The sequence below is a fragment of the Grammomys surdaster genome, unplaced genomic scaffold (genome assembly GCF_004785775.1).
Source record: "Grammomys surdaster isolate TR1022 unplaced genomic scaffold, NIH_TR_1.0 136, whole genome shotgun sequence".
NCBI classification, from domain to species: Eukaryota; Metazoa; Chordata; class Mammalia; order Rodentia; family Muridae; genus Grammomys; species Grammomys surdaster.
In genome coordinates, this window is record NW_021604594.1 from 1317151 (window position 1) to 1344108 (window position 26958).

The 26958-nt window shown below is 39.5% G+C and overlaps 1 protein-coding gene across 1 annotated transcript in view; it reads right to left on the reverse strand.

Moving 5' to 3' along the window:
* Positions 1-26958, reverse strand: part of Fam171b (family with sequence similarity 171 member B) — a 55782-nt gene that overhangs the window by 16999 nt on the left and 11825 nt on the right. The gene's annotated exons all lie outside the window — the stretch shown is intronic.

Below are 26958 nucleotides of genomic sequence, written 5' to 3' on the forward strand. Positions count from 1 at the left end.
GGAGTCAGTCGAGATCCACTATGTCATTCCTTAGATATGTGACCACAGGTCTGTCACCATTAAATGCAACACAGGGACCCCTGGGAGAATAGCAACTGCTTTAAGGTAACAAAATAAAGTCAGAGCAAATATGTTTGGTCATTATGATCATTAGCAATAACGTGTTCTACAATTTGAAAGCCACACCACACCCATCCCAGCACTTTTGTAAATACTTCCTTAAGGACTGTTAACGCTCCTTATTTGCATAAATAAACTCATTTTTAAACATTTTGTGAAGAAATCATGTCAGGTAAAAGGAAAACTCCTACTTAGTGTTAACTATGCCACACGACTGCCAACCAGTCACCATCAGGCCTGTTTATTCCAACTTTGTTAAACCATACCTTGAATTGCTTTTGGATAATTTTAAACATAGACATAGCTAATGAACAATCACCGTGTCCTTGGGAAGGTGCAGTTTAGCAGACTGAAAAGCAAGGTAGTTTTGATCCACTCCAGAGCTCAATACCACGCTAGATGTCACATTACTGTATCTCAAGGAATACAGTATTGTAATCATCATTGAGAACTTTAATTCCTAATATCAACTACATAGAAAAATAAAGTTCCCCTTGACCATGTGTGTATATGCACATGTGTGTGTACACACACACACACCAAATCATGGCTTCCAATTTTTAAAAAGCTATTTCTTTTTTCATATTATAATATAATTACATCATTTCTTTTTTTCCTTTCCTCTTTCCAAATCTTTGAATATATCTCCCTCTCTTTCAACTTCATAGTCCTTTTTTCATCCATTATTGTTGTTATACACACACAAATGTGTGTGTGTGTGTGTGTGTGTGTGTGTGTGTGTCTGTGTAGTCTGTATAATGTTACGTGTCTTTGTTCTCGGGGATGACCATTTGGTATTAAATAACCAATCCACGTGCTTTTTCCTGGGGGAAGACTACTTCCTCGAATTCACAGATTCCCTGGTTGCTTTTAGTTCTTTGTGTGGGTTTGAGGCCCTCTGGGCTGATGGTTTCCAACTTAAATGGGAACTATAACTCTTGTCTAAGCAAGATACTGCCATGTACATGGCACATTGGGTTTCTATGCTAAATGGTGAATGGGTTAGTATTAAAAAAAAAATCTAAGTAGAGAGGACATGCAGCTGCTACTCAGTCGGCCACCAAACTCACTGATGTCAAACCTCTAATACCTTAAACAGAAATAAAGGCATACAGGCTAACAGTTCTGAAACTGAACTATTCTAGAAAACCCATGAGCTCTAACCCATGTGATTTTAGCGTAACCCTCTCTGTGAGCTCCCTACATTTATTCTAGCCAAAGGTCTTGGCATTTGCTTCTAAAACACAAACGTTAAACATTACTGAATACAGCTATACATATGTGTTTAATTGATAGGCCACTTCGTTTTGTATAAGACAAAGTAAAGGACAAAAGAGTAATATTAAATACCAAAAAAGGGGGGAAAAAAGCAAAAGCAAAACCTCCTCAGTAAATCAAAAGTTAAAGAAATTTACTATTTAATTTGATACCTGAACTTGTAGCAAAAATATACTTTAAATAGTTCCTTCCAGGCCATACTAATAAGATCTAAAGAGGGTTTTTATTAATTCATGTGCTTCAAACAGCAGTCTGAAAAATTCTCAGAGCCTTTGGATTAAAATATCCCAACGTGTGGATAAGATCCTAAAAAAAATTCACAAAATAATTGAAAGTCCCATTTTCTCTAAGCTTGTAGAAGAAGACATCAAAATAAAGAACACTGGCTCCAGATGACCTAATGCTGGGCTCGACTGGTAAAAAGATTCAAAACAATCCCTCCTCAAGAATGTGCTACAAATTTGATCAGTAAACATACTTAGTGGGTTAAAAAAAATTCCTCCGTGGTGACAACCCCTGCAGCTACACGGTCAATCACCTAATAAGCCAAGGGAACACAGAGGCCTGGCCAGCAAACTCCTCTCTAAGTCCAAATTGAAAAAAGACTAACCACCTTTGCTCTTGTAACTGTTTCCTCCATGATTCCACCTAATGAAGCTGGCCTCCTAAAATATGGGCATTATTCTGATGCACATACACTCACAAACATGCAAACACACAGACACTCACATACAAACACTCTCTCTCACACACCCAGACATATATACATACATATATATACACACATAAGGTTCATTGCTGGAGCTACATGTTATCCTATTTGGCAAGACTGAAAGGTCTCTCTTAATGTTAAGGCTAGGAGAAAATTAGCTAGTAAGGCCCTTGGATGTCACTGCCTACGCTCTTTGTCCCACATTATTCCTTAGCTGTGACCTTCATCACATTTACTGCTGTATCTCCTCCCTGTCAATGCTTAAAAAACAACAATCATTGGTTAAATCTGGGTCTCTTTGCCCAGTCCTTGAACATGGTTTATCTCTTACCCCAGTATAAGCTAGAGCAAAAACAATTTGAAAAGACGAAAAAGAAAAGAAACAAAACCTTGGGTGAAAGTTTGAAAAATCTGGTTAAAGCAATTCAAAAGACTTAAGTTATAAAGAATTACCAGCCCATGACTTAAACAGGATGTTCTGCCTTCTACAGGGCAGCCAATGAAGCAAGCAACATTGGCAGCCAGAAGTACTACATATCCACAGACACACACCCTCCCCATTCCCAACCAAAAGGCTTTGCCATTACGTGAAGCAGATCCCTGTTGATTAAATATATATAATTTTCAACTAGCAAGGCAATTGTCTCCATGATCTATCTTCTTTTCTCCTTTGTTTATTCAGCTTTCTGTAGGTGTGTTATTTTCTCTGTCACTTAATTATAATCATTATGTCCTGCTCACACAATTTTCTTTTCAATATGTCATGATTAGTCTTAAAATGGTCCAATAACAAATGATTTCAACTGCACTAGGAAACATATAATTTAAATGCTGGGGGGAAGAAACTAAAATAAAACACATGTTGATGAGCTATGTCCTGGGATTACTGATCACTACCTATCATGTATATTAAGTTGTATGGATCAATAAAATTCACTGAATATTACATTGCATAAAGAAATGCCCTTTTAAAAAAAAACAGTTTCCTATCCTACAGGGGTAAGGAACTCAGGTTCTGAAAAGGACTTTTAAAAATATTTCTAGGTATAAATTAGGGTGTTGATAACATCTTGGTGTGGGAAGGAGGAAGAATTACAAGCCCACTGCTTTCTGAGACAAACTGGCAACATCTCATTGTGTTGTCTCCAATAAGTATGCTACAACTGTGCAGACAACACCACTAAAGATCCAGATTTCTCTTGTATTAAAACCAGTCTACATTTTCCCCAGTACACTGCAAGCAACTACAATACTTACATACTACAATGTTTTCCAGAAATATAATGCCAGAACACAAGCTTTTAGAAATTGAATAGTAAATACTTTAAGGAAATAAACTGACAAAACTTTAGGAGACTATGTCTCAACCAAAAATAGGCAGCAGTGAAGAGCACACAAATATAGTTTTAAAACATTTATTCTGAATAAGAACAAATGTTTACCCCTATGAATTCATTCAGCAAATGCTCAGTTACTGCTGACTTCAATTCACACCAGCCCTGGGCTAGTGTTGGAGATAAAAACATTAATAGAGCCTTGGGAAAGTTTAGACAGAGGGAAAGCAACATGGGAGGGAAGAAAGACTTCAAAGTTTCTGAAAATAGTGGAAGAAAAAGCAATACTGAAACATATACGAAAGCACCTTGTAGTACCCAAAATAAAGTTCAATGAAATTAAGCTGAAGTTACATCAGAGTTGATATTGCTGACAACCTTTACAAAGTAGTCAAGATATGGATGGACTGACTCACAGACAGAGTTATTAAATTAACAGGCTGGTAAGTCAAGGACAGGTAAGATTCTGCACAGTCTTACCTACCTAAGACAGAAATGCATTGTTTTTGATAATGCATATTCCATGACAGGAAAGGAAGGCATTCTTGTCAGGATGACCTAAGACAAGCTCAGTTTTGTTAATGAAATAAAAAGGGGGAGGGGCAGAGAGACTTTGGGGCTACTTGGCAAGAATCTGACATGGGCCATGACAAGGAAATGGGCTGCTTGACAGGAATATAATATTGGCCAAGGACAAGGAGTAGGCTTCAGGCAGGAATCTGACATTAGGCTAGAACAAAGAAATAATTTCAGGCAGGAATCTAAATCTTAGGCTAGAACAAAGAAGTAATTTCAGGCAGGAATCTAAGTTTTAGGCTAGAACAAGGAAGTAGGCTTCAGACATGAAAATGACTTTGGGCTAGGACAGGGAAGTATGCTCAGATATTTTGGTCATCCTGATAAGCCCTTAGAAACAGTGATCATGGGAATGTTCATGCAATTTTGTTTACTGCCTTGCTTGTTCTTTGACTATTTGTGTTTATTGTCTTGCTTGTTCCTTGACTATTTGCATCTATTGTATTGCTAGTATCCCTCAACCTTAATATTTGTATGTAATTAAAATGGTATACAAGCAAAAAGGAGGAAGGGGGATGGAATAGGGGGGGTTCTAGGGAGGGGAAATGAAGGTGATGACAACTTAAATGTAAATAAATAAAATATCCAATAATAATAGTAATAGTAATAGAACTCATTCGGAATGAGTTCGCACTGGTATTTTACACACGGAGCACGTTGACGTTTTGAGTTCAGAGACCTTGAGGGCCTGGCCAAGCATTCTCTGGTTTTCTCTAGGATCTGAACTTTTGGTCCCTTCCTAAGGAGCAGTTACAGCAAGAACTCCAAAGATGCCAAGTTTCTGCTTCTGACCCAACTCAGACTTCATTGGGGGCATTCAGAGGCCTCTTTTGCTCACCGTATATCGCTTTAATACATTTCATATTCAGTCACAGAAACGTCTTAGTTTTAGCTGGGCATACAACTCTCTTAAAGTAAAAATTGAAAACATCTGGTTCTAATTTAAATGTCTGTGTATGTATAACTTTGAGCAGAGACATACCAGGCTTGGTTTCATTAGAGGATATTGATTCCCAGCTCAAGGCTAGCATCCAAAATCCTCTGGCATCTGCCACCACCTTCCTCTGCAACCTTTTTTCCTCTAATTCTGCTCTTCCACAGTCTAAACACCAACTCTGACCCACTGCTTTGTTGTATTTAAAAATAAAACAAAACAAAACTTTTCTTGTAACTCAGTCACGCTCATGGGTCTATGAATCTATGGCTACCTTACCTATACTGACAAACTTGACAGTTATGTCTGTGACCATATGGCCGACAAAGACTAACATACCTACTATCTAGAATTTTACAGAAAAAGTTTGCAGAATCCTCTTCTATGTTGCTACATAAATGGATATTCAAGATCAAATACACACTATGCTGGCTGGTTTTCCATCAACTTGACACAAGCTATAGTCATCAGAGAGGAAGGTGCTTTGATTGAGAAAATGCCTCCATAAGATTGGGCTGCAGACAAGTCTGTAGGACATTTTTAAATTAGTAATTGATGTGGGAGGGCCCAGGACATCATAATGACACTACCCTGAGCTGATGGCCCTAAGTCCTATAAGAAAGCAGTCTATGAAAGCTATGAAGAGCAAGTCAATAAACTTCATCCCTCCAAGGTCTCTACATTAGTTCCTGCCTCCAGGTTCCTACCCTGTTCGATTTCCTCTCCTAACTTCCTTTGAGGAACAGCAATATGGAAGCATAAGCCAAATAAACCCTTTCCATCTCAAGTTGCTTTGGTCATGGTGTTTTATCATAGCAATAGTAACCCTAACTAAGACAAACAACTTTTATAAAACCTCTGTGTTAGGTTTCAAATCTTGGACCAATGGCTGATTCCTATTTAACAGCAGACCTGGACCTGGCCACCAGGTTCTTCCTATATCCCTCAGTCCCCCTACCTGTTACATAGCGATCCTTGCTAGCACACCCTGTCCCCTATCCTAAACTTCCCCAGTCCAGGGGTTGGGCTGCTCTTCCCCCACTGCCCTTCCCTATATAATCCATTTTGGTTACCTTTCTCTTTGTAAATTTGGGTCGGTCTCCTGGCTGCTGCACTGAGTGCCTCTGCTCTCCCCTTTTCCTTCCCTCCCCTTTTCCCCTCATGGCTCAGCTCAGTCTTGTCATGTCCACTCTAGACTCTCCTAGCTCTGCCTCTGGCTATGCTCCCCCACATATCTATAATAAACCATCTTGTTGCAGAAATTTTTAATCTTAAAATTTTTACCCTGCCTTTGACCCTTTCATTTTTGGATAAAACACACACACACACACACACACACACACACAATCTTTTTATTTACAATAAGCCTTAAACAGCACAAGAGCTGGGAAGATACCTATTCTTTATGCTATTATAATCTACCTTCCTATAATAACCCCAAATTATTACTTACTACTTATCTGGGCTGCTCTTAACTCCAATTGGCCAGCCCTCAGGGCCATGTTTTTATGACTTACCTTACCATCACAGCTTCTCTCTCCTCCTCCACCTTCTTCTCCCCATCGTGGTTCTCCTTGGACCCCAAGCCTGGAAACCCTAAACCCCCATCTATGTCTCTTCTGCCCAGCTATTGGCTGTCAACCTCTTTAATTCCTGTCAGAAATAACTTGGGGGCAAGGTCACATAGCTCACTTGGGTCTCTGTGCCAACTCTCTTGTTTTGGGGGGCCACACTTAGCATTACAATACACAGCAAAAGACCAAACCTCAACACCTTATCCTCCACTAGACCTATAATCAGCCATGTCCTTACTTTCCTTTCCCTTAAATGTCTTGTTCATTTGGGGCTGAGATCCAGGGCCAGTCATGCTCTTCCCTTTTTACTTCTGGTTTCATTCATTCTACCTATAGAAATTTCATTTCATCTTCAGTTGAAGTCAAACACCCCTTTTACAAATATATATCTTCTCCATGCCATCTAGATTCTATTCTGACAGGTCCCAGAGTATATGATACCTCCAGATGTTTACTTCACTTTTTCACAGATATGTCTTCTCACTCTACAAAGCTAGGTATCTTCATAACCAGCAATTTCCAACACAGCCTTGTTTTTTCTATTCATTTTACATGTCCATTGTTGGCCCCTGGCCCACCCCTTCATTATCTCTCCCCCCTCCCCTTCTCCTCTGAGTGGATGGAGGCACCCCTGAATATCCCCTAACCCTGGCACATCAAGTCTCTGTGGGTCTAGGCTCATCCTTGCTCACTGAGACCAGACAAGGCAGACCAACTAGAAGAACATATTTCACAGACAGGCAATAGCTTTAGGAATAGACTCTGCTCCACTTGTTCTGGACCTACAAGAAGACTAAGCTGCACATCTGATACATATTGGGGGTGGGGGGCCTAGGTCCTGCCCATGATTGGTTGATTGGTGATTCAGTCTCTGGGAGTCCCCATGGGTCCATGTTAGTTGAATCTGTTGGTCTTCCTATGGAGCTCTTATCTACTTTGGGGGCCCTCAATCCTTCCCCTAACTCTTCCATAGGAGTTCCTAAGCTCCATCCAATGTTCGGCTGTGGGCAGCCTTGTGTTCTTATGAGGTTGCCAAGTGAACATACACTGGAAAGGGTGGAGCACGGAAAGGAAAGAGAAAATGAGGAAAGGAGAGCTGTAGAGCAAGGAGGAGAATGGACACCAGAAGCGGCCACATTCCTGGGATAATCAGGGAGCACCAGGGTTCTGTAAGGGTCTCCTGAAATCATGGCCCAATTGTAACTTCAGTACAAAGATCTGTGCCACATCCCTCATGTGCCAGTGAAGAATACATTGCTACAATAACAACAATAAATATAAAGGTTCATTTTGGTTTTGGGAACTAGTATGACATTGCATGAGAGCATTTAACCTGGAAAGTTCACTGTAGAATGCATAAGCGCAGAACTACTTCAATGCAAGACAATGTACCACAGAAAAGATGAAACCTTTTATTATCACAGTTACAAACAAGCACCAACAGGGAGGCTTTGCGAGCCTTTCTTCCAGGATGTGAGTTCAATTTCCCTATTTAATTGGAACAAGAGCTAAAAGCTTAGAAAAGAGCTGAGGACAGCAAAGGAGCTTAGAAAGAGAAAGGGCATATAATTATGCATTCTGTAAGGCACAGAGGGTTTACACAGCTTAATCTCAACAGCATTTCAAATGGACACACTAACTGCCTTCTTCTAAAGGCACAAAATGGAATTGAATTAAAGACTCAATAAAATATAAAAGCCACCTTTTCATTGCTTAAGTCCCAGAATTAGATCCAAAACAATAGTATTGGCTATGAAGAAGGAAGGGAAGGGAGAGGGGAAGAGGGGAGGGGAGGAAGAAAAGGAGGGAGAAAAGGAGAGACAGAGAAAAATACTGTTTATCTTGGAGACAAATTCATTTGCAATAACCTGGAAACTGGTGTTTACTTCAGAGAAAATTTCAAATCTAAGGAATTAAGGAGATACAAGGACATAATCTTCAAAGGTAAAATTAAAAATGTAATAGAACAAATAAAATACTTTCTGTTCCCTGTAGGATTAAAAGCTTGAAGTGGGTTCACCAAAGCTAATGAAATAGATCTGCAAAGAGTCTTCATAAGCCACGAATAAGCCACTCAATGGGGGAGCAAAAGAGAGCCAGAGCTATTGGGCTTTGGCTAAGCTCCTACCCAGAGAGCCCTTTACCTAAGTGCAAAAGAATCAACTTTACCCAAGCTCCTAAACCCACTGTCCAAGCTCACTCCCAGCCTCTAATCTTTTCTACCTTACCTTCTTAAAATGCATATAATTTATTGGTTGTGTTGATTTTTTTTGTCTCCCTAACTAGAGTTATAGCTTTTTGAACTTTTGAACTTTTTTGTTTATTGCAATATCCTCAAACACTAACACTTGGTTTTGAATGATTTATTTTGAATGAATTCAAGAATTAATGCATGGATTTCTTACTGTGGTACCACAAGGTAAGACCTCTTAGAACCAACTAGTCGTTACGGAGAATGATACAGAGGAGAAAGATGAGACTCAAGCAGAAGCTTGAATAGGGAAAGAACGCGTTTGCTAAGGTTTGTACTTTAGACAAAGTGCACATTTTCTGATTCTTTACAGCTTCCTTCAGCAATCTCTTCCACAGAAAGACACCACCTAAAGGATAGCAAATCACCCAAAAGGAGCAACCAGCAATACTTCTTAGAAAACAAACATAGCTTCCTTCCCAGCCTCAGCCTCCAACCCTGAAGTCACCAAGGTGGATATCCACAAAGAGCTGGACTGCCATCTATGAACTTGTTAAGGATGATATAATGATCATGAAGGAAGGTGTCCACATGCCCACACACCCAGAGCTGGTAAACAAAAAGATATCCAACCTTTGACCTTTGTAACATGAAGGCCATGCTGTCTCTCAAGTCCTGAGGTTATGTGAAGGAACGGTTTGCCCAGGGATCTTTCTGTGGTTGTTTTACAAGAGAGGGTCCCCATTATTTCCACAATTACCTCACCTGTTTCCCAAGGTGGCTGTGGCACAGGGTGGCTTTGGCCCTGCGACTGGCTTTGGCCCAGAGGTTGGAAAGTGAGCAACCTCAAGATTGACAAGGGGGAAAACCAACAGAGACATCTACAGAAGGAGTGCTGTGCCCCCTAACGCTGACAAGAAAGCTGAGGCTGGAGACTGGCTCAGCAACAGAATCCAGTCCAGAGGTTGCTTTGACTAAGGACATGGTCATTCACCTCAGTGTAGTTGGAAAACTGGAGAAGAGTGATTATGTTGGATAAACTATAGTCCAAAAGATGAAGAAGAGGATGAAAACGGAGAGAGGAAAGGTGGGAGAAGAAGGGGAGAAGGAGAAATAGCAAATATGAAGTGTCCATCAATTGTTTCTGATACAACTTTAAAAAGAGTAACACAGAGAGTAAAGATGAGAATATAGGTAGGGAGACTGTTCGGAAATCACAGTAATGATTTAAGAGCTTTTTGAATACAGAGTTGGTCCAAAATCTATTTCACACAAATTTGAGTTCATTAATAAACTACTAATTAAAAGAACCACCCACATAAAGTTGAGGGGGAAATAAGGTGGGGAAGGAAATAAGATGGGCAGTGATGGACAGATATAATCAAGATCCACTACATATAATATTTTTTATATATATGAAAATTTCAATGAATATATAAAAATAATGCTGTTAAATTTAAAAAGAGCTAGAGATATAGCTGAGTGGCAGAGCATATATCATTTACCAGGCCTGAGATTCAACCTCCGGTTTCAGGAGGAAAAACGTTACATCAGTGTACTCATTTGAAATATGGCTATTTACAAGGTCCCCTTCAATTACTGGAGGTTGGGCCTCTATCCCCGCCTTCCCAAGATTATAATTGCCACAGCCCTTCTATACTTACAGAAGGGAGGAGATGTCAGGGGCAGCCTTGATTACACACTGAAGGCCTAAAATCAGCCATAGGCCTAAAATCAGCAATAGGCCTGTCATACACGTATGCTAACATCAAGTCTTGGGTCTCTGTGGAAAAACATTGAAACAGATGGCTATAAGCTATTGTAAACAGGCAGCTTTTGTGGAAATTTACCAGCCTGGGTAGTCATAGACCTTGTAAACAGGTAGCCTTGGCAGATAATACCAACTTAGATAAGGACAAGTGAGTCATAGGCAGAGTCAAAGTGACCTGTCCCCTGAACCTTCACCCAGCCGATACCCGGTTCTGAAAGATATCTGTATTCCCCCTGAACACCCACACTCCAGTGTCATCCTCTTCCCCGCATCCTGCCTTTCTGTGTTTATAACCCTTGTGTGAATGAATTACGATTTGAGAAAAAATAAATAAATTATTTTTAAAAAATGAAATATGGCTGTTGTATTGTGGTATGAATATGAAATGTCTCCCATGAGCTCATGAGTTTGATCGCTTGGTGCCCTGCTTAGGGTGCTATTTGAGATGCTTATAGGAATCTCTTGGGTTTTAGTCTGCCGGGTGAAGTTGGGTCACTCAGGGTGACCTTTGAGGAGGATAGCACAGACCAGCTTCAATCTAGTTCTCTGGAACTTCCATCAAGTTACAAAAGACTGCTGCCAGTTACTCCTGTCCACCCAGCTATCCCTACCACCGTACCTTCCTCCTCATGATGGATTCTATCCAAAAACTTTGAGCCCAAATAGATCCTTCCTCCCTTAAGTTACTTCTGCTGGGTGCTTTGTCATGGCAATGGGAAAGGTCACTAATTCAACCACTTTTAAAATGAGCTTTTCTTTTCTATTTAGCATGAGCCCTTGAGACCCAAGGTGTATGCAAAGCAGTTCTTTTGCTTTTACAAATCAATAATCTTTCATGGTAGTGGTGTACCAGAATCAGCTTTAATCATTTACTTAGTATGAGTATGAGATGTGTTTGTTTGATACCTTCTTAATATAAATAAACCAGGTATCTGTGTTACAAAAAAGTAAGAATCGTCCACCAAGGGTCTTTGAATACCACTGCTTTGTCTGCTTTCAAATATGTGGGTGGGAATAGATATGGGAAAGGGAAAAATGCCTTCCAGGAAACCACAATTCCTCAATGTTCCTTCTCATGAATGAACAGCAGAAATCAGGTTAGATTCATTAACTAGGACACAATGTCCCCTTGAGGACCGATTAAGTGTGAATTATTTGAATTAGACACAGAGTGCTCCAGCTTTCTTTGAAACTTAATGATGTGATGTTCATGAGTAATCACAATTTGATATAACTAATGAACAAAGACCAGATGAGATGATGTATTTCCCAGGCCAATGTCAGAACTATCCACTGACATACATGTAGTTGATATTCTGAAAAGGACGGCATCTAAGATGAAAAATGTCTCCTCCAAAATATTCCCACAAATTTTCCCTTAAAATTTCTTAAAAGGACCTAAAGTGGCAGCTATCTAATATCATTACTATTTTTACTTATACAGCTCTAAGCTGGGGGACCTAGAGTGAGGCAGAACCAGTTTCTGGAGTTGAACTTTATCAATTCCCAGGGAAGTGTTTGCAAGGCAGAACTTCGTATAGAAAGGACAGGGGCCTCCATCTCCTGCCAAGAGAACTGTCCAACACTGCCCAATGGTCATCATCTCACAAAGAAAATGTCTTTACCAATAGTATGCAGTGCACACAATTTCCAAACACACTGATGTCTTAAAATACTGAAGTGTAAAAAGTATTGATCTCAGCATCAAAGCCTATGGTAAATTTACAAAATTTATTTAGCGAAACGCTTTGAGTTTGTCTAAGTGCTTCTTCTGTAAACTCCCTACTATTAATGGCTTCACAGCCTAATACTAAAAAGGAAGGCTATGACCAGTTTCTCTCTTAAAATGCATGCAATAGTTTAGAAATTGACTATTGAAAGTGAAACACACGGCCAAAATCAGTAAATACATCATGTGTTGTCCCTAAAACAAAAGTCCTAGAAGCTGAGATCTGGAGCCACAGTTCCCAAATAATATGCAAAACTAAGCAAAATGTTAAAATGTTCATAGGACTTCCAGAAGATTTTTTTGGTCCATACAAGTACAACCACACTAACACCCTTGGGGTACCACACAAGAATTTGCAATATCAACATTCTATCTTTTTAATCACTCAATTCAATTACATTACTGGTAGTTCTGTAAAACTCAGTTTCCAGCGACTATTCTGACAGACAGCAAACACTGCATTCAAATTAATTGTGTGCTGGTCAGCTTATGTCAACTTAAAACAAGCTGAAGTCATTTGGAAAGGGGGAACTTCAGTTAAGAAAAGATCTCCAACCAGATCGGTCTGTTGCCATGCCTGTAGGGCAATTCGCTGACATGGAAATGCTGAGCTCACTGTGGTTGCTTCCAACCCTGGGTAGATGGTCCTGAGTTGCACATGAAAGCAAATACAGCAAGCGAAGAGGACCAAGTCAGTAAGCAGCATCCATCCATGGCTTCTGTTTCAGTTCCTGCATCCAGGTTCCTACCTTGAGTTCCTGTCCCGACTTTCCTCAGTGATAGTGTTTGGTCTGAGAGTTGTGATGGAGTATGACCTGAGAATTCTAAGATGAAATAAACCTTTTCATCCCTATGTTGTTTGTGATTATGATACCTATGACAACAATAGAAACCCTACTATGAGCAAGAAATGAGGATGGCAGTGTCCAGTCTTATCATAGGGTGTGTAAAGCCGTATGGTGCCTAATAGACACCTCCCTCTCACTATATAACTAGCAAATATGTATTTTTCAACTTATTAGTGTTATCAAAAATTAAGCTGTATGGATTCACTAAAGTCTGTTTGCGCCACCTATACTCATTAAGCACCTACTACGTGCAAAATGTATCCTATTCACTGAAAAGGAGAGAAAGAAATAGTTATCTTTAAATATGTGTGCTTACTATTTAGAGAGAATAATAATATGGAGGAAAATATAGACAAATACTTCAGAGTGCAGCAATCTGCACAATGACTCAATTTGCAGGCAAATGGAAGGAACTAGAAAATATCATCCTGAGTGAGGTAACAGATGGGGAGGCTGGCACGGCTGTCCTGAGAGGCTCTACCAGCATCTGACTGAGACAGAAGCAGATACTTACATCCAACCATTGGACTGAAGTTGGGGACCCCATGGTTGAATTAGGGGAAGGATTGAAGAAGCTGAAAGGGTGAATGACCCCATAGGAAGATCAGTGGTCTCAACTAACCCAGACCTCAGGGAGCTCCTAGAGACTGCACCACCAACCAGGAGCATACACTGGCCAGTCCAAGGCCGAAATATATCAAAGGTCTGCCTGGTCAGACTTCAGTGGGAGAAGATGCTCTTAATCCTAGAGAGACTTGAGGTCCCAGGGAAGGGGGAGGCTTAGTGGGAGGGAGCATCTTCTCAGAGCAACGGGATGAGGAACTGTGGGAAGGGGGACCAAAAAAAGGGGCAACAACTGAAATGTAAATAAAAAAAAAAGAATTGTGTGCAGTTGCAAATGACTGTAATCCCAGTGCTGGGCAGACAGCAGGCAATAAGGAGGATCCCTAAGGCCTAATTAGTAAACTCCAAGTTCATTGTGAGACTCCGTGTCAAAAAATAAGGTATAAAACAATTGAGGAAGACACCTGGACTCCACATGTATGCACACATACATGCATGTACACACACACACACACACACACGAACATGTACCACACACAAGGATTATGCATTTGTGTCGCATGTTATTATTGCTACCTTTTCCAGGTTTCTTAACTCTCTTGACTCTGGTTAAAATCAGATTTATGTGAAGAAATTCTGCTTCTATTTCTTGGCTCTATTCCTGTCCATATTTATCAGAATCATTGAGATGGAAAACCAGTCAATCTTATTTTCAAAGGATCCAAGATATTTTTAAAGTGCAAGCAAGGCTGAGCACCATTGAGCCTGAGGGACAGTTAGCTTCATGGAGATGCTCAGATCTGACTTGAAACCATCCTCTCACAGTTCATAGTTAATTGTTCTTTTAATATAACAATTAAAATGAAATTATGTAACTTTGATTTTTTTTCAAAAAAAAATTCTATTGGTTGTGCATAACTCCTCTGCTCTGTACTCTTGGAGGAGTGAGCACTACAGAGCAACAGATCCCATATGCTGATAAAAACAAAAGCTGATCTGGGTCTTCTGATGGCTATTGTTAGGTTACTGTTGGGGGAAAAGTAGAATTAACCACTAATGTTTTCTGGTCATTTACTTCTGTGTTTTTCCCATGTGAAAATTACCTGATTCTCTACGATTTTTTTTCATTCCATTGTTTTAATTGCTTTTTTAAAATATTATCTTTTTAGAAGATTTGGAATTTAAAAAAAAATCTAAAGGAAAACAAAATTGTTCTTGTTTTAGTTCCCAGAAGTAGCTTGGCTTATACTCAGTACTCTTAAACAGCCTACTGAATAATATAGACCTACAGAACTGAGATTGGAATATATGTGTGTGCTTGCATGAGCATGAGACAGATCAGAAAGAAACCCACTGACCTGTTCCATTGACCATCTCAACAGCCTCAAGACCCTAGGATCTGACTCACTACAGTTCCGTGTTTAAGAAAGGAGGAGAGAAACCAGCTACTAACCAATGTGATTGTGCTGTCTTTCTAAGGTTCTATCATAAGCCTAAATCCATGGTATTCAATATTCTTTAAGATTAGCATTATATTATTAAAGAAAATGGAATACCCTAGTACCGTATAGCATCCATGTTTAATTTCTCACATTTGCAAACAATGCTTTAATTAAAATCTGAGTACCTTTGTCTGAGCTGTCGATTATTTCCTGGGGAGTATCGAAGGTATAGATGCTGCAAAGCTGCTTGAGATGAATTGCTAAAATGCTTTCCAGAGTGAAAAACCAATTTATACTTTCAGCAGGAGAATATTCCTATTTTATTTTACTATAGTCAGTGTATCAATGTAATTGTGCATGGCTCCCGGGGGAGCTAGCATAAGAGAGAATGTTCGATAAAGCTTTAAAACCAGCATGCTTTCTGGGAACTTATCTTTTTCTCTCTCCACTGTTTGCTTTTGTTTTCCACGACACCCCTTTTGTGCGCTGAGAGAGCCCTTACCAGGAAAATTAAAGACACAAACAATAGACAGAGAACAAGAAGAGTTCCGCTGATGTCCCTTCCTGGCTTTGCAGTTCCACTGGTGGATTCATACCCTGTACTCACAGAAAAAAAATAAAGAAGAAACGGCGTAATAAGACCCATTTCCCTTTTTAAAAAGGCTCCATGATAAGTCTGTTTAAATCAATGGAGAGAAAATGGAGCTTACTTAGAAACTGCTGGATGCACACTTCATTCAGTGTCTCTTTTAGAAATGGTTTGAAATCTCCTGTCAGCATTCCATTTAACCTGATGAGATTTCCAGTCTGGAAGAATGGTTAGGTTTAAATGGAATGAGTTCCAGCCTTTCTCCAAGGTTCCAATTCTACGTTATTCAAACCTTAGAAAACTACAAGATTTCTCTGTAATTTGACATCTGAAAGGAGTACTGGGTAGCCAAGAAAAATTTAGGCACCAGGAGAACATGATCTACGAACTCACAGCATGAATGAGATGAGGAGTGTAGGATTTACAGATACTATCAGTCCTGGAAATTACAAGCAATATAACCACTCATTAATTTATTCTTTTCAGTGAAAAAAATACATCAAAAGATTGTAAAGGACAAAGCAGACATAACACAATGCAAACAGAAAATTTTGCATGTAAGGAGAGACGACAGGTAACATGTCAGTGTTGGATGCCAATTAAGCTCAACTCAGTAATGCCTACTAGATCATGAAGGTGTCAACTCCAGTGTGAGCAACATGTCACACCAGCTTCTGCTTATTTGATTGCAGTATGTGCCAACATATAGTTAAATTTTATGCATGCTAGTATTAGATCTGATCTTCCTCAATTTTAAACTCTTGGCAGTTCAAGCTTTAGTGGAAGGATCACATAAAAATTGGTATCTACAAAGGATTATTGGTATACAGAAAGGGGAACATGAACTCTAGTCACAGAAACAAAATATTTTCATTTAAGAAGAAGTTGAGAAAGGTGGCTTAAGGGAGTGCAAGGATCTCCTGGGAAAGGAGAAGTAGAATAGATTTCATAGGTGGACTGGGAGTAGGAGGAGTTGGGGACAGGAGGGATCTGATGTGGGGAGGGAGAAACAACTGGAACTGGGGGTGAGGTGAAAACCTAGTGCAGTGGAAACTCCACAGAATCTACGAGAGTGACCCTAGGGAAGACTGCTAGCAATGGAGGACATGGTGCCCAAACTGGCTATCTTCTGTAACCAGGCAAGGCCTCAAGTAGAGGGGTTCAGACACCAACCCAGTCACAAAGCCTCCGATCTGCAGATTGTCCTGCCTGTAGTGTGTGCTGAGACCAGAGCTTGATATAATGGTCCTCAGAGAGACCAGAGAGACTTCAGCTAGCAAATGATGGGAGCAGATGCAGAGTATCATGGCCAAACATTAGGAGTATCATGGCTAAACATTAGATGGAGCTCAGGGAGTCCTGCAGAGGAACAGAGGGACGGATCAGAAGAACCAGAGGGTCAAGGACACACCACAAGAACAAGACCCACAGAATAAACTGTCTAGGACCCATGGGAGCTTACAGAGATCAGGGAACCTGTAAGAGTCTGACCTCGGTCCTCTGCATATGTTCTGGCTGAGTATTTTGGTGTTCTTATGGAAACACAACGATGGGAGCAGGGCTGTCCCTGACTCTTTTGCCTACTTGTAGAAACCTTTTTCTCCTAGTGAGATGCCTCATCCAGCCTTGATGTGATGATGTTACTTCTTATGTTTGGTTGTTGTCCCAGAGGGGCCTGCTCTTCTCTGAAGGGGGCAGGAGGGGGTGGATCTGGACAAGGAGGGAGGTGCATGGGTGGGTGGGGAGGACTGAGAGGAAGGGAGGGAGGGGAAACTACAGTTGGGATGGAATATATGAGAGAAGAATTTTAAAAATTAAAAAGATAGGATAGGTGAGACTAAAACTAAAAGAGTACATAAACTCTAAAATCTAGAATTTGAGGTAAGGACATGACAGGAAGAAAGGGACACAAGAGGAAGGTGTCACCAAGGTTTTCTTCCAAGGAAAGAAATGCAGGATTAGAGGGAAAGGTGAACAATATCAGTCATAGCGACTAAGAAAAGCGAGCCAGCGAGCCAAGAGACAAGTCAAGGTGCCCATGGAAGGAAGGTCCAGCAGCTCATGGTGAGACATCTCAGGTATTAAAAAGACCTCTCTGGGAGCAATTTGTAAAACAAGCTGCGTAGTGAGAGACTAGAGACAGCTATTGAAACGCTAGGACCAAAGAATGAAAAATCAAAACTAGAGCAAAAATCGTAGCAAGGATCCAAGGCAAAAGCAAGATGGCAACTCATCAGTGTTGGGCTTTCAATGTGCTGAGACTTTTGTGCTTTGAAGGAAATATTTATTTCACAATTATTAAGCACTACCTGTCCATTGAGGTCATAGGCTGTCAGCAAAGAGCAGCCAAACAGAACAAAATAACATCAATCCATATTCTATGAACAGAAAGTCCATAGAAGGCCGCAGACAGATCAATTGGCCACTTTTTTTTCCTTATGACCAATAAATGTTTATTTAAAAAATAGAATCACATTTTGCTTTTATTTATTTTCAACAGGCCACTTTTACGGAGAGTGGGAGCTTTGTTAAGGCAAAATGCTTAGCCAGGACACAAAGCCAGAGATGGCAGTCCAAAGAAGGACCAGGCAAAGGAAATGTGTTGTCAGGAAGTCTCTCTTTATTTTAGCAAGCAGAGGCTAACCAGCCAGGAGGGAACAGACAGGCAGACACAGACAGCGATGCTAACACAGCAGAAGGCCAGGCTGTAACCAGGAGCACAGGACAGAGACTGATGGAAAGGGGACTAAGAACTCAGCCTCTATTCATAATACACTGTTTCTATAAAATTAGGCAAGTCCAATAGAACTTCTGTATAAAGATAATTCATACAGTGTAATAGTCATGGGCATACCTGCTAAATATTATAGTAAATGTTGATACATGATCCATATTTATGAGTGACCATAGTACTTGATTTGCTTTTGTTACTTCTGTTAAGCAAATAAAATGAGTTGTTCGTTTAAACATTCTTTGAATTGATCTAGGATAAAATGGGCAGAAAATGTCTAATTTGAAATCAAGATTTATTTAGTGAATAAATGTTGGCTAAGTAAGAACACCAACACTGGGAAGTGCTCCAAGCACCTCACACGTTAGGTCATTAGAAGTCCCACAAACACTTTAGGTATTATTTCCAATTTTAACTTAACAAAAAAAATCCTCAGCTTCTTGCTGCAGAGTAGTGAAGACAGTATTCCCTGGTTTTATAAAGATCTTATTTTAAGCTATGTGGTGGTAGTACACACCTTTAATTCTAGCACTTGGGAGGCAGAAGCAGGCAGACCTTTTAGTTCAAAGCCAGCCTGGTTCACATAGCTATAGTGCCAGGACAGCCAGAGCTATGTAGAGAGACCCTATCTTGAAAAACAAAAACAAAAAAAACCCTAATATCTAAGAAAGAAAAATCTTATTTGTATTCTAGCAGAAACACTTGAACTATTAAATGATATGATAATAGCTAATAGTGAAATTATAGAACACTATATGAACCTAAATAGAATTCCCTTGACTCAAGCTATGCCAAAAGTTATATAGAAGCAAATTTACCCAGAGTCAGGCATTCTGACTTTTACTGCCCCCAAATCTGAATAATAGTTTCTCTAAAGAAAATATACAATAGTCGGCTTTGTGCATCAGTCATTTCTGGAAACAAATCATGTTACATGAAAGAAATCTTCACACTACTAAAACAGAATGTTCTGTAACCATGGTAATAGGGAGAGACAAAAATAAGCTTTGAACATTAATCAATATGCCAGTTCTATGAGTTTAGAACCACAGCACTGTGCCTGAAGCTTGGTTAACAGCCCCCTAAGTGAACTGGCAAGAGAGCTGAGCATCAGTAAGTCAGGAATGGACCCACCCTGATTATGGTACTGACTACCCTAGCTAACCTGAGATGGCGGCTTCTGCCATTCACATCATACTTCTACCGTCTGTAGATATCTAATCCCAGAAACCTCCTTCTCAAGGGGGAAACAGAATACCTTAAAGTCTGTTCCTTAACTGGAAAGAAACTGCTTCTTAACTGTGTGGAGTCAGCATCACATCGCACATCAGCAAATAAGCAAATCTGGGAGTCTTATCTGATTTTCAGGTATGAAATGGTGGTCTCTTCATTTACCAGAAATCATCCTGCTTCAAGTCTCAACAGATACTGCACACAGCATTCTTTCATTAATAAATGATTTTACTAACATTCTCTTGAGCTGAGCTTTGCATCCTTTGCACTAATGTGATGTATGATATGAAATCGTTTGCCTCACAGATCATGCTCATGTTGAAGGCTTCCAAAGCAATAATTACTTCATAAATAATTTAAAAGAATAAAATATATATTTAAATAAGAAGTGATGACATACTAGGTAGAAATAATTAAGTTCTGAAGAATTAAAAGGATACTTTTCAACTTTCCATTGTCTCTAGAGACTCATGGGAATATCCGAAATGCAATATAGAAAGGTTTAAAGATGCTTAAAAGTTTAAGTCATTTTACCTTATTTCTACCCCATGACCTACACAAAATAAGTTCTGGATTGGGTAAGACTTGATAAATATGAACAGAAAATTTTGTAAGATTAAATACAGGCTTGAGGGGGTTTTTGGAGGATGTTGTTACATGACATTATATACAGAATTACTATGGAAGAATATAGTGATTAATAAATATGACTTGAGTAAACTGCAAAAGAATGCCACAGAATACTCTAAAAAAAAAAAAAGTGTTAGAAGCCTGATCAGACACTGGAATAAACAATGTACAAAGCATGGACACTACAGAAGACGACTGTTCCGGAGAACAAGAAGGTCAGGAATGAAAGGGGAACGTACCCAGGAGGAACAAACAAACCCAGGACTTCAGGAAAAGTCACAAGAAAGGGTAAGATGAAAGAAACCAAGCAGGCACAGCAAGCAGTAAATGCAGGTCAGGTGACGACTTTAGAAAACTGTTATACAAGGTCCCATAAAGACATTTTCACACCCTACAACGTCTTTTGAGAATTATATAGATAGCCTTAGAAACACAAAGACTATACATAGTACATATACACAGAAGTCAGTAATTCTGTTTCTTTGTATGAACCCGTAAGATAGTCTTGTACACATATAAAAGGCATTCAGCATGATCGAACCCAAAAAAAAATCCTTACTGCCCAGCACAATGATTTATTTATATAAGGAATATTATACAGTTATTCAAATGAAGTAATGAGATATAAATTTATCAGTGAGGGATCTCTACCAAATATGATGCTGAATTAAAAATTCAGTCTTCAGAAGGATATACATAAAATGTCCATCTTTTCAGAAGGATGCACATAACGTGTACGTCTATTTCAGAAGGATGTACATAACATGTGTATCTATTTGATTCTTCAAATACAAAATGACACCAGTTTCATAATGGGTGATTAGTTCTGGGGAGGAGGCAAATTAAGTAAGAATGGAACTTTGATTCCGTGTTTAGATTTTATTTCTTAAAAGAGACAGAGGAATGTAACCCAAATACAGCACAAACTGACTTGGTGGGTCCCAGTGGTGAGTAAGGGGTGTCCATTATCTACAGATTACAGGTCTGAAATCGGTCATAGTTAAGAGAAATTATTTTAAATGAAAGAAGAAGTAGGAGAATCCATTACGATGATGAATGTATGCCAGAGATACAAAGTATAGCTGAGTCATTCAGCCTCACTTGTAACCCAAACGGATCAAAAAATTATTCCTAAATGCCAATGTCCCTGGTTGGTTTTGTCCTGCCGACTGTCTAAACTCACACTGGACGTATTCCTTTACTTTGGAAACCCATATCTTAAAGAATAATGTTTAATAAACAAATCCCATGTGGCTGTAATAATCCAGGACTTTCTTCTGCTTCCTGCTCACAAACATAGACTGAATGCTAAGTAATTCCGAAACTCCTTTAATGTGTGAGTTTTCATTTCAAGGAAAGCTAAGCATGTTGCTTTGCTTGTAAATTTTGTTAAAAAAAAGATATTTTAAATTATTTAGATGTTCTTGCCATACCAATTTTAGAATTAAATCAGCCTTAAATTTTACAGAACACAGTGCTCTTGATATAATCAATATAGGAATCAATCAGCTGCCTCCATTAGGATGCTAATGCCCCTCTCTGTTGTGGGGTACTGACTGCATTACTAGAGAGAAACACAATTTACTACTCCTTTGAGGTTAAGTATTGGAGGGGAAAAATTCATCTGCTTTCCAGCAGAATTCCCTTCTAAAGACAGTGTTTCAAGACACACATTTTAATGGTCAAATAAAACTACCCAGCAATGCCAAATCCAGAGAGACAAAGGCAGGCTGTAGAACACTGTGGTTTTCTTATTTAAAACACCATCTTTTTCAGTAAGTTTTCTAAAGGGCCAGGGCAGCTTTAATTGGCTTATTTGTATGCTGAGAATACCGTTAGCTCAAGCTACGATTTCCTGGACAGGAAAAAAACAGACAGAAGCTACTATTGTTTGATTCAGTCTTTTCTTACAGGCCAATTTATCCTCTCAGCAAAACAAAAGGAATCAATGGAATACTGAAAAACAGGCTCATGGGTGAATTCGTCACTAATTTTTTGCTTTTCAATATATTTTCCTTGCTTGCTTTAGGTAATGTTTCAAAGACAATGCTGATTCTAGTTTGTTTTTTTTTTTAAAGAAAAACAGAAATAATTCTATTTCATAAAATGACTTAATACTTTGTAATAGAAACATACGTATACTTTTAGAGTATAAAAACAAAACCACAAAAAAAGTCTAGTATCACATAAGATGGTACATTTCCTTTCCAGTTCATTCAACCTTTTCTAACAGAATGTTATAGAATAAAAATCAGTTAGACAAGATTGCCATATTTCTACAATATTTAGTTTCCTAAAAATTATCTTTAGTATAAATATATAGTGACAAGCATGAGGGTTCATTCCTACAGTCCCAGGAGGGGGTCAGGTGCTGCCATGCATTCATGGTCAGCCTGGGCTACAGCATGAACTCTCTCTTTAAAAAAAAAAAAAAGAAGAAGAAGAAGAAGTAAACCCTACTTCCTCTCATCTTGGGGCCATTATTTGGGTTCTTTTTGCTTATTTCTGCTGGTCCCTGGGCCTCAAATAGGCTGACTAACTCTGTGAAACAACAGATAAATAATTTGGTAGCAAAACCTATTCAGATACATTATCATAAGTTAACTATGGAAGACCACGAGACTCAAGATGAGGTTGTTACTTTATACAGGGTGTTCCCAAAACCCATCTCCACCCAACCTAAAAGAGGGGATTCAAATCCCAGAGCAAGCAGAGAGGGGCCACCCAGAACCCCCTCTGACTGGCGATCTGAATTCTTGCTTAGGCTGCGAGGCTAAGCACTGCAAGGGAATATAAATAAAAGATAAAAATATCTCTCTGCGTTCCATGAGGGACAAGCCTGACTGCATAGGGGTTGATGTTAAAAGTATCACCTCTCCAGGAAAAAAATATAGGGACAGGTATGGCCATCATGCCTCACTGGACAACGACAGGGGACCGGAGCTATTACAAGGTCCCCTTCAGTTACTGGAGGTCAGGCCTATATCCCTGCCTTCCCAAGATTAGAATCACCACAGCCCTTCTATACTTAGAGAAGGGAAGAGATGTCAGGGGCAGCCCTGCTTACACACTGTAGGCCTAAAATCAGCAGTAGGCCTGTCATACATGTATACTAACACCAAGTCTTGGGTCTCTGTGGAAAAACATTGAAACAGATGGCTATAAGCTATTGTAAACAGGTAGCTTTTGTGGAAATTTACCAGCCTGGGTAGTCACAGACCTTGTAAATAGGTAGCCTTGGCAGATAATACCAACTTAGATAAGGACAAGTGAATCATAGGCAGAGTCATAGTGACCTGTCCCCTGAACCTTCACCCAGCCAATACCCGGTTCTGAAAGATATCTGTATTCCCCCTGAACACCCACACTCCAGTGTCATCCCCTTCCCCGCATCCTGCCTTTCTGTATTTATAACCCCTGTGTGAATGAATTACAATTTGAGAAAAAATAAATAAATTATTTTAAAAAAAGAAAACATTAATTTACAAAAAAAGAAGTAGTAATTATTTGATGAGTACCCACTGAGTCCTAGATATTTATATCATTTTGACTACAATTCTGCCAATAGCAGTCATTATCCATATCTCCAGCTCTTTAATTGTAGTTCACCTAAAAAACATAAGAATTTGGACTCCCTGTGCCTATGTATGTCTTAGCACCGACATGCATGTTTCCACCACCAAATCACATATTCCTGAACAATTTCTCAGCCACATCCATTAAACACAGATGCTTGTGCAAGTGTGCAGAGCCTGAGGTTGATGCTGACCTTAGCAGAGGCCAGCTTCACCACACCCCAAGCGGACAGAGCTCTCCTCTCATCTCTTCCTGTGCTCAAAGTTCTTAAAAGCTCACATCTCCCCTTTTCATCCCTATCTAACCTAAAGCCCTATAGTGTTACAAAGTTAGCTACTCAGTTTTACAAAGTATTCAAAAACATCATAACTTTATAATGCTTTTGTGACACACAAAGTATAAACCTGGCATTTGGTGATTGTTGAGGGTGAATTAGTATACTAATTTGCAGTGTATATTTAGAAATGTGTCTTATGAATCTGAGGCTTTTGAGCAGTATTTTAAGAAGAGGCGGGGAAAAAATGCAAGGATTTCTGTTTAGAAGAATCCTAAGGACATCTAAATTAATCCTGTAGAGGGAGGGAAGGTGGAGGTGAGAAAAAGAAAGAAGCAGGAGAGAGGGGGCATGAAGTCACAGCCTGAACCAAAAGGCGACAAAGTAAGTGTTAATAGGAGTTCTTTAAAAAGTAGAAATAAAAGGAAACAAAAATGTAGAACAGGAAAAAAACTTTCCTCAAGGAGGGCTCTTGGCTTGGGAATGGTACTTGGAGATATTGCCATCAATGAAACTGACAGTCCTCAGTCTCAACGCATATCACAGGACCAGTGAAATCATCCCTCAGTTCACCATAATATCATCAGCATTTGCCCTAACCTTATAAATCTGGAATAAACCCTATTAATTAGAAAGCACTTTGGAGTCATTGGTGTGCTTCTCATGTAGCAGAAGACTAAGAAGACACAGTCCAGAGTCTCTCACTAACGAGCAGACAGACAGTTACCAATAAATCCCACTCAGTATATTTCTCAGCCACCTAATGTTAGACATTATGAGATATAAAATCGGTAAATAAATATATTTACTATCTAAAGAAACTGATAAGCTTTAGAGGAGGAATAATGTAACTCTGGGAAGGGAGACTAATTTGAACAACTTATTATCTGATACAGACTCATCCAGTAGAGGCTCTGAGTGATTTGTTGAGAGTTAATTGTGAGTCAGCAAATCTTGTGATAGAGGCAGGATTGGGTGGGCTTCTGCTGGAGTCAGGAGTGAGAAAGAAGTAGGATAGGGCTGAAGGAAAGAAAACATCAACAGATTTTAAATCTGCCTGGCATAAAGACCATGTGGGAAATAACATAGAAACAGTTAAGACTTTTGGGTCAACAGCTATACCAATCTAGGTGAGATTTGCTGATGCAAACAGGAGAATTCATCCTCACGAGGAATTAAAGAAGGTGAACAAAAGCAAACCACAAAGATGGAAGTCATCTAACCAGACCTTAATTGATGCGAGATACCCACTTCCATATCTGACCTTCCTCCTTTCTGCTCACAGAATACCTGACTGACGGTAAAGACCAAGGCTGAAGTCACCAACTCTATCACAAGCGTGAGAGGACGGGGATAGCATCTATGGAAGGTGGGAAAGAAAACAATGGTGCAAATATGAATACATCAGAAAGTTATACACAGGGCAGGGGAAAGTGGCCTGAGGCTTGTGAAATGGTGACCAAACAAGAAAACAAACAGGAAGCAAGGCAGAGAGTCATACAGCCAGAATACTGCCTTAAAGAACACTGTCTTACCACACTGTGTGGGCATGCAGATATAAATGTGCTGTGTATACCAATGGAATGATCAAAGAGAATCTTAATCCACCACACACACAGCTTGTAAGACTCACCTACTCATTTGTTGTGTTTTTTTTTTCTTCACTGGCTTTTACATTGTTCTTTTCCAAAGTTCGTAAAAATTGTGTTTCAAAACTTATTTATCTGCTGCAAGTTAACTAAATATTAAGAGAGAGAAGCTAAATATTTTGGGGATGAAAACTCAGATGTGTACAATTTTCAAATGGCCCTGCAAAGCAGGGCAAGCACACATTTGTGAGCGTGTGAGTGTGTGTGAGTGTGTGTGTGTGTGTGTGTGTGTATGTGTGTGTAAGGACAGTCGGTAAGAGAGATAAGTAAATATGGTGACATTTTAACACGTGTTCTATCTCGATAGTGTATATGAATATCCATCACTCTGTTTCAATTTTTCCTCATATTTACAAGTATTTACTATTAACAGTTGTTGGGAGGGCAAGTAGAGGGCTGGTGGAGACGTCTAACATAGAAGTAATATGGTGAAATTTCATCTTCATATTAGAAATTAGATTCTTTATGAAAAAAAGCCAGGAAGATGCATGGCACAAGGTTGTTTGAATTAGAAGACAGAGACATGGGGAGACCTGATATATTATTACCAGAGTCCAGATAGATTGGGCAGGGTTTGGCGAGGGGGAATGGCTGAGCAAATAAAACAGCAGGAACAGTCACAAAAAAACACTGAGACTACATATTTAAAAGCAGGGGAGAACCCCAGATTCCATGATGACTTCTGGTTCTGGGTAGAAAGACTGATGGAACGGTAGAAATAGAGGTCTAATGGGGTTAGGATGAGGTCTTTTCACTGTGCAGATTAATAACTGAATCACAGCTATAGATAACAGTTCTCTCTGTCACAGGGGTGATATGGTATAACCTTCCCCTTAGCTCCTGAAAGTACAAAAGGACAACATACTATACGTGTACCCTGAGAATCCTGGGCCCCAGCCTGAGGGAGAACAGCCGTAAGCTGCCCATATGTTTCTACAGGAAGCCACCTGCTTCATGTCTCAGCTCTCCCAGCCTGGAAGATTTACAGAATGTAATGGGTGTTTTCAAAATGTAGAAACCGCTTTACCAGGAGCCTTAAGTACTAAAAGAAAACCTATAGAGCCTTTCTCTTCCTTTCTAAACTGTGACGCTCACAACAACAGAGCTCATCTGTCATATTTACGCATCCAGACCAGGTATTCTTAAATGAATAACTGAATAAAATACGATATATATCATCAATGTCTAAACCTCACAGTCAGT